The sequence below is a fragment of the Galeopterus variegatus genome, unplaced genomic scaffold (assembly GCF_000696425.1).
Source record: "Galeopterus variegatus unplaced genomic scaffold, G_variegatus-3.0.2 Scaffold4607, whole genome shotgun sequence".
In the NCBI taxonomy this organism is placed as follows: domain Eukaryota; kingdom Metazoa; phylum Chordata; class Mammalia; order Dermoptera; family Cynocephalidae; genus Galeopterus; species Galeopterus variegatus.
In genome coordinates, this window is record NW_007730718.1 from 11,021 (window position 1) to 29,723 (window position 18,703).

The 18,703-nt window shown below is 38.6% G+C and overlaps 2 pseudogenes; one reads left to right on the forward strand and one right to left on the reverse strand.

The window, feature by feature from the left end:
• The window catches only part of LOC103603449, a 1,153-nt pseudogene extending 1,031 nt beyond the window's left edge, over positions 1-122 (reverse strand).
• A 228-nt stretch (positions 123-350) lies between these two features.
• On the forward strand, positions 351-952 carry LOC103603450 (annotated as a pseudogene).
• Positions 953-18,703: the final 17,751 nt, after the last annotated feature.

Below are 18,703 nucleotides of genomic sequence, written 5' to 3' on the forward strand. Positions count from 1 at the left end.
ATAATGTGGTCTCCAGAGGTGGTCTCTCCAGGTCAGAGTTGAGGCACACGGACGGGGTGTTGTGGGGAAAGCTTGCACTGTAGCTGCCTGTGCTGTACCTGTCCTGACTGCCCGCTCTCCATCCGCCCTTCCTCTTCCCTCTTCCTCTTCCTTTCACCTTCACCCCCTCCTCCTCCTCTGCCCGCCTTCGGGGGGCGGGGGGCGGGGGGCTCACCTTCCCGCCCACCCCTGTCGTTCTGCCTCCGGCCTCCCCTCCTCCCCTTCCCACCAGATCCTCTTTTCCCCTCAGTCACCTGACACCTGCAGTTTTTGGCTTTCACACCTACCAGTGACCAGAGACTTGACCACTCAAAGTCCAGCTCCCCCAAATACTGCTCGACATGGACACCGGTGTGATTGAAGGTGGATTAAATGTCACTCTCACCATCTGGCTGCTTATGTATGGAAAGGAAGTTGACAGCATCATCGGAAGGAAAGGAGAATCAGTTAAGAAGATGCACCAGGAGAGTGGGGCACGTATCAGCATCTCAGAAGGGACTTGTCCTGAGAGAATTATCACTTTGACTGGACCCACTAATGCCATCTTCAAAGCCTTTGCTATGATCATTGACAAACTGGAAGAGGACATCGGCAGCTCTATGACCAATAGCTCAGCTGCCAGTAGACCCCCGTCACCCTAAGGCTGGTCATTCCTGCTCATCAGTGTGGCTCTCTCATTGGAAAAGGTGGTTGCAAGATCAAGGAAATATGAGAGAATACAGGGACTCGGGTCCAGGTGGCAGGGGATATGCTCCCCAACTCAACTGAGCAGGCCATCACTATTGTTGGCACTTGGCAATACATCATTGAGTGTGTCAAACAGATCTGCATGATCATGTCGTAGTCCCCTCCGAAGGGTGTGACCATAGGGTACCAGCCCAAGCTGTCCAGTTCTCCAGTCACCTACCTGTAATTTGAATACATGAGGGGACAGGGTCCAGAAATCCAAACACACTGTAATGATTGAAAGTTAATCCATATAAATAGCATAACAAAGCACAAGGCTAGACTCAACCAGTTTTTCTAGAGCTTAAGTATCCTTAGAGATATGCCTAGAAAGTTCCCCAACCTCACTACACCTTTAGACTACTAAGCCTGAAACTCAGCATCTGCATAGCCTAATTCTGAGCTGAGGGCATACTGTGTTCAATGCTAGGAGCCACATTTTAGAAATGAAATTGAAAAAAGTAGAGCATTTGCAAAAGTAGGAGACTGAAGTGTGTCAAACTACATGCATGCAATCTAGAGAAAAGACTAAAGGATCTGCAGGACTAGTAAGAAAACTGAAGACCAATTCAAAATCCAACAAACCACCCCAAAGTGCAACACAAGAACTCTATTCTTCTCTTCACTTATTCATTTAGCCCCTGAGCATTTACTGAACACACGCCATGTGCCAGGCACTGTGCAAAGCCTGAGTACACACAAGTGAGCAAGGCAAATGCACTCCAGAAATTCATGAAATTTACATGTTACTAAAAGAAAAAAATGAACAGGCAAGACAGATCACTAAACTTCATTCATACCTAGCTAAGTGCTATCAAGAATGTAAAACAGATAATCTGATACAAAAGCATTGCATTTGGGGGAACCTGATTCATATCAATGCTGTCAAGGAAGGTCTTGCTTAGGAGGTGACATCTGGGCTGACATCTGAATGAGAAGACAGAACCTGATGTGCCAGGACAGAGATGGGAGCGAAAAACATTTCAGGCAGGGGGCCCAGCTAGCCCAACAGTGCTGAGAAGGGTATGAGCTGGGTAATTCAGGAAAAATAAATCTATTGGTTCAAGTAAGGTTTATTATCTTCAGTGTTAGGGGAGATGACCAAAAAGGGAGGAGTTTTCTTTCCCTTCCATAGTGGGGTTTATGAGCCCCCAAAGATATCCAAGGCACATAGAGTGGTGAGCCTATGCCATCTAGGTCCTGTGGAAAGCACAGCCAACTGATATACAAGAGGGCAGGGCTCAGAAAGCTCAACTTCTCTGCTGATATGTTTTTCCATGCATGCTCCCTTGTCTTACTAAACTGTCTCCTTTGAAAATGTCCTATAAACCCTTGAGGAGGCGGAGTTAACTGTGGCAACATGAAGGGAGAAGTTTGGAGCAATTGATGTTGGAATTGAAGAACATTGTCCCCTTGCTTTTGCCTGTGGCCTAAACGCAGACCCATATTTTGAGGCCCTCAATATGAGCACATAGTGCTGGTGCATTCACATACAGCCTAGGCTATCTCATTGGAGTAACTTCATCACCACGTGAGCATTCTTTCCAAACCCATGAGGGGCTGTTACAAAGGGCAGCAAAAGCAACCGTTCTGTATTAGGTATGAGAAACAACTGTGGACTCTAGAGATTAGAATGTTAAGTCGAGAGACTTTAGCTCAACCTTTCCAAAAGTGATCATTCAACATTGAAAGCAAATTGTTTTATATGACAGTAAATTTTCCATCCATGGAGATCTTAAAGCAACAGATTTTAGACTTGTAGGTGATATTGCACAAGAAAGTATTCTCCTGTGAAAAAGCTTTTTTTAAAATAACTTCTGTGACCCTTTACATCTCTAAGAAGCTGGGAAAGATTTTATTATTAAGTAATTTATTGCAAAAGAGGGATTGGATGCCTGAGAGAGAAAATACAGTTTATCTGAGATGCCTGGGCTGCTACTACATTATAAACCCAGTCTGTGTTTACTAATGAAAAAGAAAAAGGCACTGGTTGGTTTGGAGGTTTATAAGATGCGTGTGTCACTAGTTTCAAGTCTTGGTTACTTTTGGGTCCCATAAGTTCTCTCTCAAATGTGAGCAATATACAGCCGTGACAATAAATCCCAGAGGCTGCCAATCTATTGAATTCAATGTCCCCTTTGATAATAAATTTCATGTAATGCTCTTTCACTGTCCTAAAATTAGATTCATAGATAATATATCCTATCCTAAATACACAATATCAAAACAAATAAATGTCATAATATACTTAAAAGAGAAAAATAAAAGCAAGTTATAATAAAATAATATCCCTTTCGATATGAAAGTAAATGAACACAGCTACACTAAAGAAAAAAAGTAGTCAGATGTACATCCTACATGTAGACACACCATGAAAGTGACAGCAACAAATGAAAGCTGATTCCAGAGTGCTGTATTAGTGATTTAAAATCCACAAGCAGCGTTGCCTTTAGTAACTGATTTTCTGTAACAATGAGCTACTCTTGGTAAAGTTCCCAAACAAAATAAAATATAATTTTTTCTCAGTTAATAGACTAGTTTCCTTCTCAGAAAATTCAGTGCATTTTGAAACCTGGCAAATATCTTCTCTGTTTTTATGTATGATGGACTTAGGTTCTGAGTTCAAATAATTATAGGTGGAGTAGTTCATGTGATGTTCAAAAGTTTTTCATGATGTAAGTCAATTCTTTTTTGTTCCTGGTTGCACCATTCATTGTAGAACATCTGGCATCCCTTGCCTCCATCCATTCAATGCTTCTCCACTCTGATTATTGTGAAAACAAAGAAAAAAGCACCCACAAATTTCCAAAACAGCACCTAGGGTGAAGTACTAACTTCTTTGAGACTATTGACATCAGACTTGGGCCGCAAAGTGCCTTTACCTCCCTTCCCTCAGCTGCTAGAGGCTGCTAAAGCCAAGAGATATCTTAAACAAGATTGACTTTGTGAATAAGTAAAAATATGCTGCAGCCAAGGCACCAGGGGAGAACCCAGTCCCTGAAGTGATGCTTGAAGGCCCTTCCTTGAGTGAACTGAACCAGATGTCATAGCTATGACTCAGACAGCTCTCAAATGAAGGACTCATGTTTGAAATCAGCAAACAAAGGCTCATGTCCTTTCATGCAACCCTGGAATCTGAGCCACCTTGCAAATCACATATTTGCCTGGACCAGTCAGATGTTTGACTGGTTGTTCTAGAGCCAAAGACAGGCCAGCTTCCAGTGGGTTTAATTTGGTGATCTTGTTTCACACTGAACTTAACCACAGGAAATCGTTAATTCCCAAGGAGAACGTAAAGTTTTTGTGATTTACTAATTTTGAAATCACTAAATGTCAGTTTTCTCAGTCAAAGCACCAATAGGAGGTACACTATATAAAGGTAGGGCCTGAAGGAATTGTGGGGAAATGAGGGTGTAGAGAAAATACGGGAAAAGAGTAATTTTGTCAATATCTAATTCTCAAAAGATCTCCAGAATTGATGGCCCATCCATTTCTTACTGCATTTCTCACACAGAGATAGTTTCAAATGGATACCTCCTGAAATCATTGGAGAAACTATTTTATTTTGCTCTAAATTTTGCCTGTTAGCAAACCAAATTCTCTAGATTTTCAGAGGGAAAAAACTTCAATGAATGCATGCCAATGTTCACTCAGCTGTTCTCATTTCTCAACATTCCTATCCAGATTTCTTCTCATTCCACCCACGGAGAAAAAGGAAATATGGTCAGAGATGGACAAAATGTTTCTCCCAAAGCAGCATCGGGGTGTGTGTGTGTGAGTGTGTGTGTTTGTGTGTGTGTGAGAGAGAGAGAGAGATTTATATATGGATAGAACTAAAATAAGAAACAGAGATACAGACAAACAGAAATTGAAAGAGAGATAAAGTTAGTTAGACAGTTCCTGGAAAACAAAACAGCCATGCGTGTAGGACCTGATTAAGAAAACCTTATAAACTGGGTATGTCCTTACTGCAAAACAGCTGCTCACATAATTATGGAGATTTGCAGTTTACAAAGCACTTTCACAAACATAATTTCATTTCATCATTACTACATACCTGTGGTGTATGTATTATTGTCTCCAAATTACAGATAAGGAAATTGAAGCTCAATGCCGTTCATAACTCTCCTTAAATCACACATCCAGTAAAAAGGGACTGAAAGATCAAGTCTTCTGATTTTAGGTTTAGTGTTCTTTTTTTTTTTTTCTATATTCAACATTATACAATGTAACAATTTTTCATGGCTCTTAGGTTTAGTGTTCTTGATCATGTTACTTATTCATACAAATTTAGCTCTTTAAATCATTTAAAAAACTGACAAGCCAAGCATAAAGACCCCAAGCAGACATAATATGTAAAGGTGCAATTTTTGCAATATCATTATTACCAATCTTCACATTATCATTTTATAAATATACTTTGAAGATAATTTCTGTATATCAGTAAGTAAAATAATAAAACTCTAAGAATAATATTGGACTTTGCTGAGGCAACTAGTTAGATTGATTTGGGGACATGATTGAAGACTTTAAACTCCCTGTAAGGTAAGTCAGCAGAAAGGTGTCAAATGTCCTGTGATTTTAAATAACACTGGATGAGAATGGTTAGCTTTATGAGAATGTGTATGGAGCATATAGTAATAAAATGTTCAATATATTTGTCACATATAAATCCTTTTTAATATGGCTTGTATTGAAAAATGCAACCGGTTTCATATGGTTTTCCCCTCGACACAAAGAACAGATGTCTTCCAAAGTGCAAAACACTCCTTAATCACATCTTGGTTGTAAACTTGCCTGCGAAGGTGGATCAGTGTGCTATGTATCACAAAGAGAGCTTGACCAATGTGTTTGCTAGACTGTTCTAGCATACATAGGATTATTAGGTTACCCACGACAAAAGTTTATTTTAAAGAATGGTCACCAACATGTCTGATCCTAAATCAAGTTTAGGAGAATCTCTAATGATAGCTTCCATTAATCTGGCATGAACTTCTCAAACTTGGCATGGCTTTTTAGAGTTGGCAGGTCTATAGCCTTCACACGGACTCAGCCTGCATTATATGTCCAACAACACTGCATTAAACCATCCTTACTACGTGCTAGGTACTGTGCTAATTGTTTTCATGCATATTTCCCTTTCATCTTCACATATTCTGGGGGGCAGTATACTGGTTAGGATAATGCTAGCACCTCTAGCAGATAAAACCCCCTTAATTTTTGAGCTTCGTATAATAGAGGTTAATGTCTCACAGAAAAATGAAGAAGATGTTTCTAGTTTGTGGACAGGTTTCTTCCATGGGGTGACTCAGAGAACAAGACTCTTTCACGAAGAGAGTCCCAAGTCCCCTAGAACAGGGATCAATTGATTCCTAGCTTGCCTGTGGGCTAAGTCCGGCCGCCACCTGTTTTATTATGACCCATGAGCTAGGAACATTTTTACATATTTAAATAGTTTTTTAAAGTCAAAAGAAATATAATATTTTGGGGACACCTAAACATTATATGAAAGTCAAAATTTAGTGTCCCTAAATAAAGCCTTATTGGAACACAGCTCTGTTCATTAGTTTACATATATATTGTCTGTGGCTGCTTTTGCAATAAAATGGGAGAATGGAGGTGTTGCCACAGAGCTTGTATGGTTGACAAAGCCAATAGTATTTGGCCCTTAACAAAAAAACAATTGCTGACACTAACTGCAGACTTCTTCAAAGACTGCACCCACAGAAGGAGAAGGTTGGAGAACAACTCTAGTTCAAAGCCTAGAGAGATCCGTGTCTTGCCCAAGGACCTCTGACTCCAAGTTGTGCACCCAGTATTCAGACACAGACCTCTCTGACCTCATACCCAAAAATCTTAACCTCTTCTCTTTACTATTTAGGCTTTTGAATCTCCCCACTAGTTTATTTATTCATAGATTTGCAAAATATATGTATCTTTGGGAAACTACTGATATCAGGCAAATATGCCCCATCACATTACTTTAATTAAACATGCATTCAGCTCTAGCCATGCTCTAATAATAACTTTCAGAAAATAATGAGAAATATTTAGTATGAAGTATAAAAAGTCAGTGTGGCTCTGCGCATAAATGACTATGTGCCAGCCAGTTAATAAATCTCTGGAACAATAGCACTGCTTCCAATAATGTTTTATATTTCAAAATGATTAATTTTTAACAGTACTCTATATCCCTTGTGGATAATGTCTCAGACCCCATGATAAGCAAACCAATCTCCACATCACTATGAAACAGAAATAAAATATTACAGTATTTTCTGATGACTCTGAGGAGTTGAATGGCTCCTGTGGGATTGCAAAGTTAATTAAAATGAGCATAGGATTGCAATACTCTATTATAGCACAATTATGTTCCCCTTCCTTCCCAACCCCCTCACCCCAAAGTCTGCACAATGGAGGTAAGAGTGAGAAATAGAGATATAATTTTTTTCCAGCTTTGCTTTTGAATAGGATGAATTTAGCTTTTTTCTAGGTATGCAGTTATCAGAATCTATATCTTGTTTGCTTGCAATTTCTTGGCTATAGCCACCTAATGTACTTGCATAGAGGGGTTAAACATTTTTTTTAAAAAAGATCATGAAATATTGTAATCACGATTGCTTTAGGTATTCTCTGCCTTACACTTAGATCTGCAGAACAAGCATAGACAAAGCAGTCTACATGACAAAGTAGTAGAGACCACACCCTCATTTTGATGTACAAGATTGGGCACATGAATGATTCATTCTTTAAAACACTGTATTTAAAATTACAACAACTTCAGCTGTTTCAAGCACTTAAAATTGTCTCCTCACACACGTGATACATCCCCAATAAATAAAGTAAATGAAAGAAGGCTTTCATTTAGATGGGGCAATTTATTATAAGGTACAGAGAGATAAGGGTTCCTCCACACACTCCTGGACATATACTCTAAGGTTCCAGTGATAAAGTTTCTTCATTCTATTGGCTAGGAAGGGTAGAACAGCCTGGTTTCAGAAAAGAGCCAAGGCTGTTTTGAGGTTAACAGGAAGTAGTATGCTGTGTCCACCAGGATGGAAAACAACCTAAAGTTCATGAGTGAAAAGAACTTACCCTTACCCTGCATACTTAGAAGTTTATATGTTATTTCATTTCTTACTTGTAGCAAATTCTCCCTGTTTTACAAATGGGAGAGCTGAGGCTCTGAGAGTCCAAGTAACTTTTCCAAAAAGATATGCATTTTTTTTGTGTGTGTGTGTGGCAGACACAGGATTTGAACAGGCATGTTCCTGGCACACCATGTTGCTCTGGTGTGATTGTCACTCATTCTACAGTGTTCTCTACCCTCCCCATCAGTGCTTCTGAGAATCTATAAAAGAATGCAGCCTGGTTTTTTCAGGTCAGTGGTTATGGTTATACACCTCTCAAACCCCTCACTTCAGGGAACTCACACTCAAGCACTATGCCAGTTGAAATCATTTTAGTCCCAGGTATTAGAAAAATGGGCTCAAGTTAGATAAAATAATTAAGGTAACTTATTGGCAAACACTATTTTAAGGACTGACTTCCAGTAAGCCTTGATTCATGCTATCTCTAAGGACTGGGTTTTCTCTATCTTTCTTCTTCACCTTCTTTCATGATGATTTTTTTCCCAAGTTTGGCCTTTTCAATATTCCAAAAAGGAAAACAAAAACACCCAGAAATGCATGTTACCTCTTTTACCCTGAATAATAAAGAAAGCAGCTGCATCCCAGAAATCTTTACAAATATCCTGAGATGCATTTTGATTAGACAATCTTAAATCACATGCCCAACCCTGAATTGATTATTGTCTCCAGGGAAAGGAATGTGCTGATTGTCTGGCCTTGCTCATACATTCCAGCCTTGAAGTGTGGAAGAAGTCAATTTCCTGGAAATTACATGCACTCACAGGTAAACATCAGAAGAGCTACTAAGAAGAAAAAACGGATGCATGTTGAGGTAGTGTATCATCAGAATAGGTAAATTATGTTTTGGTAACAAATGATCTCCAAATCTCAGTAGTCTAATATAACAGATGTTCATTTCTTGCTAATCTTCCATCATTGCCAGCTGGGAGTTCTGTTCTAGGTCATCATCACTCTCACAGCTGGGTTTAGGTTGACAGAACAGCCATTTTCCAGAACACTGACAGATAGGAGAGGAGAAGGTAAAGAGGATGTAAGGAAGCATGCACTCACTTTTAATGATTCTTCATTAAAATTTGAAACATCCAATTTGATCTCAGATCATTGGCCAGAGCAAGTCACATGGCCCCATGGAACTCAAAGAAGGTGGGGAACCACAATGTTACTGTTTTCCTGCAAGGGCAGAGCTGGGATATTTGTGAGTAGCCTTCATAAATACTCCAAGAAATAACAGTGTACAGCCATCATTCCTATCCTGAGTGAGAGAGAGAGAGATGTTCTGAGTTTAAACACCACCAAAGGACTTACAGAATATAATATTATATACCTATCTGACTGGAGAAGAGGATGGATTGCTCTAGGGGCTCACTGAATTCTTACTGTCTGCATGGGTATTTTCATTGCATAATAATAATGCATCACAAGGTTTATACCTGCAGGATAAATTAGAAAAAAACATAGAGTTAGGACTGGGTCATAAAACTGCTTTCTTCACACTTGTATGGCTAGGCTATAAATTCAAGTACCTGACTGATATTCCTTTAGAACACACAAGCATTTCACTAACCATGGAGACAATGAGACAGAGATAATCAGGAAAAAACGGGGCCTAATTCTGAATTTTAACTGGAAACCACCAGTGACTAAGTTTTAAAAAGCATATTTGGATGTTATCAGAGTGCAGTGCCATCATTTTTTTTTTCCTGTTCTAACAACAACAACCCAAAAATAAAAAATAAAAAACCCAAGAAAAAATCTTTTGTGAAACCCTGGTCAAAAATATTAAGCTCTGTAATCCTGATTTAAAATCAATCATGAGAAGCCATTAAGAGGATAAATAAAAATGAATGAGAAATTGAATAGCCTAATAAAAAAGAAAGAGTTCTGAGACACTATCCAACAAAGACGTCTGGAGAGTAGCATCTGATGAGGTAAACGGGAGAAGAACATTCAAGACTCAATCCAGGCTTCCTTTAGTAAATAAGCAACAATGCTTGCACAAGAAAAACTTTATTTTCAATGTTCATGTTTCTTCTAGTAAAGAGAAATGAGAATCTTAATGACTTTGGGATACTCCATCACTTGAATGATGTACAGTTTTATGAAGTGGAAAATAAAGTGATCGGGGCTCTTCCCATGAGTATGTGCATATTCAGCATCTTAAGGAGTTTGATCATCTACTCCAAGATTCTTCTTAAATGATATCTATCTAATTAACTGTAAACAGCTTCTCTTACTGTCGGAAGAATACCGCCTCAATTGTAAGTACTTAAAAGCGTATTGAGGCACACAGGGTACAATCGCAATTTGTGATAATGGGCATGCCGCTGGTATGGATCTGGCCTTCACATCTTGGGCACGAGGGGTGACAATCAGCTTTGTATCTCATGAATATTCATAACCAATAAAAAGTTTATATATCTTATTTAATTCAGTAAATAGGTGTTCCATTCCAACTATGTGTAGTCAGTCTTGTAGGAACTGGAAACAGAGTGGTGAGCAATACAGACGAGGGTTCACTTTTATAAACTCCTTTCTCTGTAAGAAAGGGCCCTGGGGATTTGACTTGGGCTTATGTCCCATGAGTCAGGGTCTGGTGCAAAAGTGGGCTAAGATTAGCTCACGGTTGTGAGGTTGGAAGTCATGGAAATCCCAAAGTCAGCCTTCAAGGTCAAAGAAAGTGTTGGAACCACAGATAACATTGAAACAAAGCAAAAATAAATAAATAAATAAATAAAAATCTAAGGGCCCTAGGTGGTAAGATGTGCAAATAGAAGCAAGGAGGCAAAATAATGATAATCACAGCCAACAATTGCATAAGGTTAATAAGAAGGCTTGCATAGTAACTCTCACATAACAACTCATTAAAACCTCACAAGAACTCTATGAGGGAGTCACTTGTATTACCCCTACTTTATAAATGATAAAACAGGCTCAGAAACACAGAAATGAAGTAACTTACCCAAGATCACATCTATCAGACTAGCTCCAGAGTTTGTGCTCTTAACCACATGGTGTAACTAACATAGGCAAAATGGAGCCAACAGGTTCATTTCCCATCTCGTAGGGCTGGACTCCGTTGAATGTGGGGGTAATACCTGAGGTATTAGATGATCAACCAGGTTTTCATTTATGGAGCATTTTTATCCACTTGACTGCACAGGAAGTAAATCGTTTCTTTCTGGAAAGACATTTGGTTAAACTAGAAGCATTCAAAATTAACAAAAGCTGCCATCCGCATTAGACCTGTTTGAGCAACTGTGAGGATGCACATTCTCCTGCAGTGGAGGTCACATATCATATTTACCTTGATAAAGCACTGGTTGAAAAGGAATGAATGACTATAGAGTAAATGAATGCAAAAATTAATGAACTATAAATGGCTTTACAGTTTAATTTTTCTTTTTATAGCTTCTGTATTATCAAGCAATTATTTATGTTCTTTGTAGAAGAGTTAGGATTTTTTCAATGAAGAAAAGTAAATAAAGACGTTACAGTTCCTGAAACAATTCAGAATATCTAAGAATGCATATCGGGGTACACCACATTGCTTACTTTCTTCTGCCCTGTACAGGGGTGGTGGAAATGGTACAACCATATAGTGGTGATTCATTGATAGGATTCATCTGAGGAATCCAGTGCTTCCACCTAAAAACCTATTCCTGGGACTTTCCATTATTGCTACAACTTTTGCTCTATTTTTAGTATTTAAACCCTGGTAACAAAACAAAACAACAACAACAAAATCCACAGATATCAAGAGAAAATTTTTGGCTTTTGTCATAGTCAAGGGAGTGTGTTCATTCAAGTGTTACAACTAACTAGAATACAGGTTTCCACAGTTTCAGCCTGTTTTTCCAGATAAAATACAGGATGCCTAGTTGAATCTGAATTTCAGATAAGCAATAAATAATCTTTCAGGATAAGTATGCCCCAAGCATCATGTGTGATTTATTTGATGTATCTGGCAACCAAGGCATGAGAAGCGAGGGTTGCACTTCACATGTCCGCCTGTGACTCTACTACTGCCTGTAATTCTACTACTCTGCCTGTGATTTTAACGCTACCTGTAGTTCTGCTACTCTGCCTAAGGTGCATGGTCTCCCTGAACCTCAGCTTCCTCATTTGCAAACTGAGAAGAGTTGAACTAGTTGAGTCCCGAGGACACTTTCTTCTCTAAATTCCTGGATTCTGTTAGCCTAGAACTGTGTGGACCACATGTGAAAGAAAGGGGTATGATGCCATTGTTTGTCAAATGCCCTGCAAGGCAGAGAAATACATTATGAGTTGTTCCCTTATGATTCTCTCCAAGAAGAAGGGAAAAAGAACAACAAAAACAGCAAGTCAGAGGGTGAGGGCAGGACACAGCTGCCTTCTGGAGAATTTCAACCAGACGAGAGAATGTGCCCCAGGGTGTGCTCACCTCAGAATGCTTCCTGCTGGCAAAGAAACTGCAGTTCTCTTTGGAGGTTACCATTTGTTACACCCACAGGGATCCAAAATTGAGAACTGGCCTCCTTTGAGGAGAAAAATGATCTTAATGCATTTATAAGAAGCTCAAATACACAGAGATGTAAAAAAAAAAAGGCCTTTGAAGTTATATTTGCATTTATTTAAAGGATTCAGTGTTGAATGTAACTATTTTAGCCAAGTTTTCTGAGGTTTTTTTGCTTTTTATTTTTTTTTAATTTTGTTTTTGTAGGGTAGTAGCCAGTAGCAGCACACAGCTCTGCCACTGCCATCTGTCCAACTAAAGAAGACTAATTCACACCCCTCACACTGCTTCCCCTAAAAGTTCCATGTGAAAGATCACCCCAATGCCTTCATTGCTCCATTGTTAATAATCTCCCTACATTTCCCCTTCTCTCTTGAGGTAAATCAGAAATGCAATGAATCCCATGGGATGTATGTGTGAAAAGAATTCCAGCAATCCTCCCTTTTCTGGGCATTAAAAATACAGTTCTTCCAATTCTATGCACTGTGAGAACTATTTCTTTTCAAAGAAGGATAAAAATTACACACTGTGGCAAAGCAATCCAGGGAAGTCTTTTTATAACAAGACCATGAACACAAGGAGGTAAAGTTAATTTGGGAGACTTGCCATGCGGCATAGAAGAGACTCTATGAATTTGTTATTAAAAAAGTACTTCACAACCAAACAGATGTTCCCTGGGTTAAGTGGAATCTCCCTCCAAAAACTGCATTTTTTAATGAAAGGTAGCTCACTTCAATCATGAATGAGTCTCTGCAACAAAACGCCCCACAACTGCTATGCCTAATCATAATGGAATAAGTAAAAAATGAGACAAGAGGCAGACAGGATTCACTTCTTTTGGTACTGAGGACTGAACAGTTAACTCTGCATTAAGCTTGTACATTTAAAGGACTACAATTTTAGCTGATCTTATAAATTGCCCTGTGTATCTTCTGTAAGCCTTCAACCCTGTCTATATTTACTGGGCCAAATATACAGAACAGGTAACAAACAGGATAGAATGAGAAGATACAATTCTAAAACAAGTTTTCTCAATCTTGGTAATATTAACAATTGAGGTCAAATAATTATATGCCAAGGGGGACTGTCCTGTGCATTGTAGGATACTAAGAAGCAACCCTGGCCTCTACCCACCAGCTGACAGTAGTACTCTCCCCACTGCCCCAATTGTGATGACAGAAAATGTCTCCAGACACTGTCTGAGGGAAAGGGAAGGAGGCAAAATCAGCCCCAGTTGAGAACCAGTGGTCCAAAGCAATGATCCTGTAGGATGAATTTAATCCAAGAAAGGAGGGACTTAAGATTCTCAAATAAATATGCAGAAGGTGTCCATATTCTTTTTTTCTGTATCATGACATTGTCATAGTGATAAAAGCAACTTCATATAAATTGTACAATTTGCTCAGGCACCATAAACATTTAAAGCACAAATGTATTAAGAGATTATAAACGTAATTTTTCTCTTTATTTAAGCATTGCCTTTCTTTTTCTTTTTTTTTTTTTTGTCTTTTTTGAGACCGGCCGCACCGCGCTCGGCCAGTGAGCGCCCCAGCCAGTCATCCCTATATAGGATCCGAACCCGCGGCGGGAGCGCTGCTGCACTCCCAGCGCTGCACTCTCCTGAGTGCGCCACGGGCTCAGCCCCCTAGAACTCTTAAAAACCCCGTGTTCTACAAACAATAATTGCTTTCATTGGCTTATTTCTTCAAGATCTAGCCCCTGTCTACTCCTCCAAGCCTCTACTCCTCTGTCCACCCTATGTTCATTCTCGAAATGCATTTCTGTCATAAGGTGTTCAGTTTCTCAGGCAGGAATGCCCTTCTCACCATGAGACTGTGAACTCCAGAATTAGTTCCAGTGTGTTTCTCCTTTTTTTCCCCCTCACTTAGCACAGCCTCCAGCATAGTAATATTCACTATTTGCTAAAAGGATAAAATAAATTGTAAGATTCTCTGAAGAACCCTCAGATGGCATTACCACTTTCTCCCAGGATGCAAATCCTCTCTGCTTCTTTCATTCATTTCTTCCTCATAGTCAAAGTTAGCTATCAAGTTAATTAAAAGAGTTAGGTGCTCTCACTTTTTCCCCTGAAAATCGAGGACTCTGGTTATTCATTAGAAAATGAAAATAAGCTTTTTATATATTCACTGCCCTGATTAATTTTAGGTTTTCCATAGATGGGTGTGTTATATAATGAGTCAAAGAGGAAATGCTGGAGGAGAAGCTCTAAGAACTCAGGTGCTTTAAAACAATTCTGGAATTCGATACTTTGCATATGGTGGTGGGGAAGAGAAAGTGGAGTGGTATAAAACCAAAATAATGAGATGTTTAACTTAAAGAAAGTAGGTCAGTCAAATAAAAATAAAGTTCCTTTGGAAATAGCAGGAAAATTATTGCAAAAAACTAAAGAAGACACTTTATTAATTCATTAGGAGGGAATTATATACTTTTCTTGCCAAAGAGAACTCTCCTGTAAGCCATGGTCCTCTGTATGCAAAATGTGAGGACTAAATGATGACCTTAGGGGTCAGCTAGGCCAGTCCTCTTTTCTACCCAAAAAGGAAATTGGTCATACAAAGATTCTTGTTTTAGGAGGAAATTAACATTTATTTTCTTCTTTTCATGCCACAATAACAAATATTTTGGTCTACGAGAGAATGGACAATTTAATCTTCCTATAAATTCCTTGTAGCTGTTATGAGCCAAGAAAATAAGCTAAATAAAGTCCAGTGGCAAAGAAAGCATAAATCGTGAAGCACAGGAATGCCAGATGAAGCCATGTTTCATCAGTTCCCAAAATTAATCTTGAATTTCATCAACTCTTTCAGACTGTGTCCAAAGAAATGAGCTGGGACTCACATAGACTAGAAAAAAGGATTGAAATAAAAATACTGAAGTTGTGTTTTATTTGCTAAACATGTGTGCTTCGCATTGGTACTCAATAGGAAGGTGAAAACTGACCTCTAACTGAAACTGTGTTTGGCTTAAGAACTACTTACTGCAGTGCAGTAAGTATCCTTTAGTGCAGGTGTCAGCGAACAGTTTCTGTGAAGGGTTAGATAGTTTAGGCTTAGCAGGTTAATGGTGCCTGTTGCAACTACTCACTTCTGCCCTTCTGATGGGAAAGCAGCCACAGACAACACTTTAACAAATGGGTATGGCTATGTTTCATTAAAACTTTATTTGTAAAAGCAGACTATGGGCCAGAATTGATGCGAGGGCTGCAGTTCACTGCCCACTGCTGTAATGTATGAGGTAACCAAGAACTGAGAGCACTGACAATAAACAGTATGTAGTTCATTATCCTCTTCCTAGTTTCTCAGTAGATACATGTTTGCACTTAATACTTCACAGTCGTTAACTTAAAATGGACCATCCAGTGACTCTGAACTGGCAATTAGTTAAAACAAGGTAAACTTGTAAAGCGCCCGTCAGCTAGTTATCTGATCTGCATCAATCCACTCATGTTAAGTCAGTGAGAGCGCAGAAATGTAATTTTCCAGAAGACATAACCCTACTGCTCTGCATGCTTCTAATGAGAAAAAGTTAATTATTTTATTATCTTAACATAAACCTCCCCAAATTAAATATTTCCAGGGTTATAAACTGTTTGCCTCCAAGCTTCATTAGAAGCATAAAACCAGCCATTTCACTTTTTCAAACAACAGCCTTGGTCTCTTCAGTGTTCAAATAAAGCCTGAACATTTTTCAGAGACTTATTCTTCTTACATAAAAATAAGGCCTTTCCCATATTGTTCTCATTGAGAAGAAGGTTCAATATTAGTACATCCTGTTGATACAAGGGTCCAGAAATTGTGTAAAAAGCTGAAATGGTCTTTGTAATTATCTTTTTAAAATCCACCCCAATCTCATTATTGCTAACTAACTTTTATTTGTACCTGTTATGCATTTGCATGTTGCATGCATACACACACACACACACACACACACACATGTTGAATATCCCTTATTCAAAATGCTTGGGACCAGAAGTGTTTCAGATATCGGACTCTTTTGAATTTTGGAATATTTGCATATACCTAATGAGATATCTTGGGGATAAAACCCAAGTCTAAACATGAAATCCATTCATGCTTTATATACACCTTATGCATATTTTATACAATATTGTTAACAATTTTGTGCATGGAATACAATTTGTGCACAATGAATCATCAGAAAGCAAAGGTGTCTCTACTTCAGCCACACCTATGGACAGTCTGAGGTTGTCCGGCATCGCCATCTTTCCTGACTCTGAATTTATATACTACTGATAAGCAATAATTTTCTTACACTTATTCACACATAAGTACTAAACAGTAAAGAATATGACATACCATTGATACAGTGAAAAGGTCATGTGTTCAGGCTAGCTAAGCAGCATAGCAGCATCACCACAATACCTGCATCACCTGCTAAACAGCAGCAGCAACACACAACAGCAGGCCTTCAGGCTGTATTTTAAGCACCTGTGTTTTGACTGTGACCCGTCACATGAGATCATGTGTGGAATTTTCCATTCGTGGTATCATATTGGCACTCAAGTCTGAAATTTCAGACTTTAGAGCATTTCAGATTTCATATTTTCAGATTAGGGAAGCTCAACCTGTGTATATATGTTATATATTTATATACATATATGAGTATTTGATAAATAAATAAATAAATGTATATATATATATATACACACACACACACACACACTCCTTATAAGAGGGGATTGCTGCAGCTATTTTGATTATTAACCCTTTCTTAATTCTTCTTTCTTCCTAAATAAGCTAAATAATCCAACTACTTTTATTCTTCTTTCCAAATTCTTTGTTTTAGGATCTGTCAAAATTTGGCCTGACAGCACCATTTAGGTAAGATTTCTCTATAACTTTTTAAATCTCATGGGGTTAAATTTCAGGACACATGACAGAGAGATAAGCCAAATAACCAAGTTTAGCTTCTGCGTTTATTGACCTGTTATGAATCCTTAAAGCCTAATGTCAATCTATGTTTTTGTTGTTGTTCTGTGGTCAGGAAATGTCACACTTCTTTTAAGCTACCAAGTATAACTAAGTCACGAGGGACTGTTCCTTGACCATCAGAGTTCCTTTGTTTCTACAGGGGGAGATGTCAAGCCAATTTTTAGTTTTCATTCCTTGTTTCCTATAAGATGAAATTATATTCAAATGTTTTCCCTTCCCCCAGCTTTAACATACTTCTCACTTGTTCTCTTTCTTCATTCTCTCTCTCTTGCTTCTTTTTTAAAAAATCGTCCATTATTGTTCGTAATATCAGTGTCAAGCCATGACCAAATACCAGAAATGCTCCCTATTCTTGCTTGAAGTTTAGGGCCTTCAGTTACCTAAAATAAATGAGTTATCTTGCAATGTTGGCTGTAGAGGACAGAACAGTGATCGCTGCCTCCAACACAGTCCCTGTCACAACTGGGCTGCCACTCAAAGCCAGTGTTCCCACCCACTTCCTTATTTTCCTAAGGGAAGAATTTGTGGGCCAGTGGGATTTCAGTACTAATTTCTATACCTTATTTTAAAGAGAGGCCTATGGCAATGTTACAGGGCCTTAGAGACTCCCATATGGTCTTACATTGAGGTTCTCTATGCCTTGTTCAAACCCTCAGGTTTATTATGTGTCTGCGTAGGAGGTTCTCAATAATTGCTTGTAGGAGAAATGAAGGAAAGAAGGAAGAAAGGAATCATTTGCAGGACCATATGATGACAATCTTTGTAGTAAAATTGACGAATTTATGTTTTCTTATAAGTTCTTTTTTAAATTTAAAGTGCATGAGTAGCCATCTGAAATAGTTCTTATATTAAACTAGAAAGGAAGGACATGATAGACCATTTGTCATCATAACCTGGTGAGTGTGAGGAGATTTTAAAAAGGATAAAAGCAAAGATCATTTTCTTCTAAGAACTTCTCAATGTACTGCATTTTTGTCTCCAAGTCTTTGAATTTAGTAAGTTTTCTAAGCACCATTTCTGAGTTTTTGCTTGTTTTATTGTCAAAAAAGTCTTCAAACCCATGAAGATGTGGGCATCAGGAAATATTTGAGAACAAACTGCACTTTGTTTGCAAGGTTTAAGTAGACTTGAGGTCAAGGGTTCACATTGTTCCTAAAGGGGAGAAAACAGATCTCTGAAAATCCAGCCTCAGTTTATCTCAACGTGTATCTCCCATTGTTCTGTCTAGGTGAGCCAGCTGCAGTGACAGATCATAGCAGTTTGTGAAGTGCAAAGTGACAAAAACTAAAATGACTAAAAAGTTTTATAAGTTAAAAAAAAAA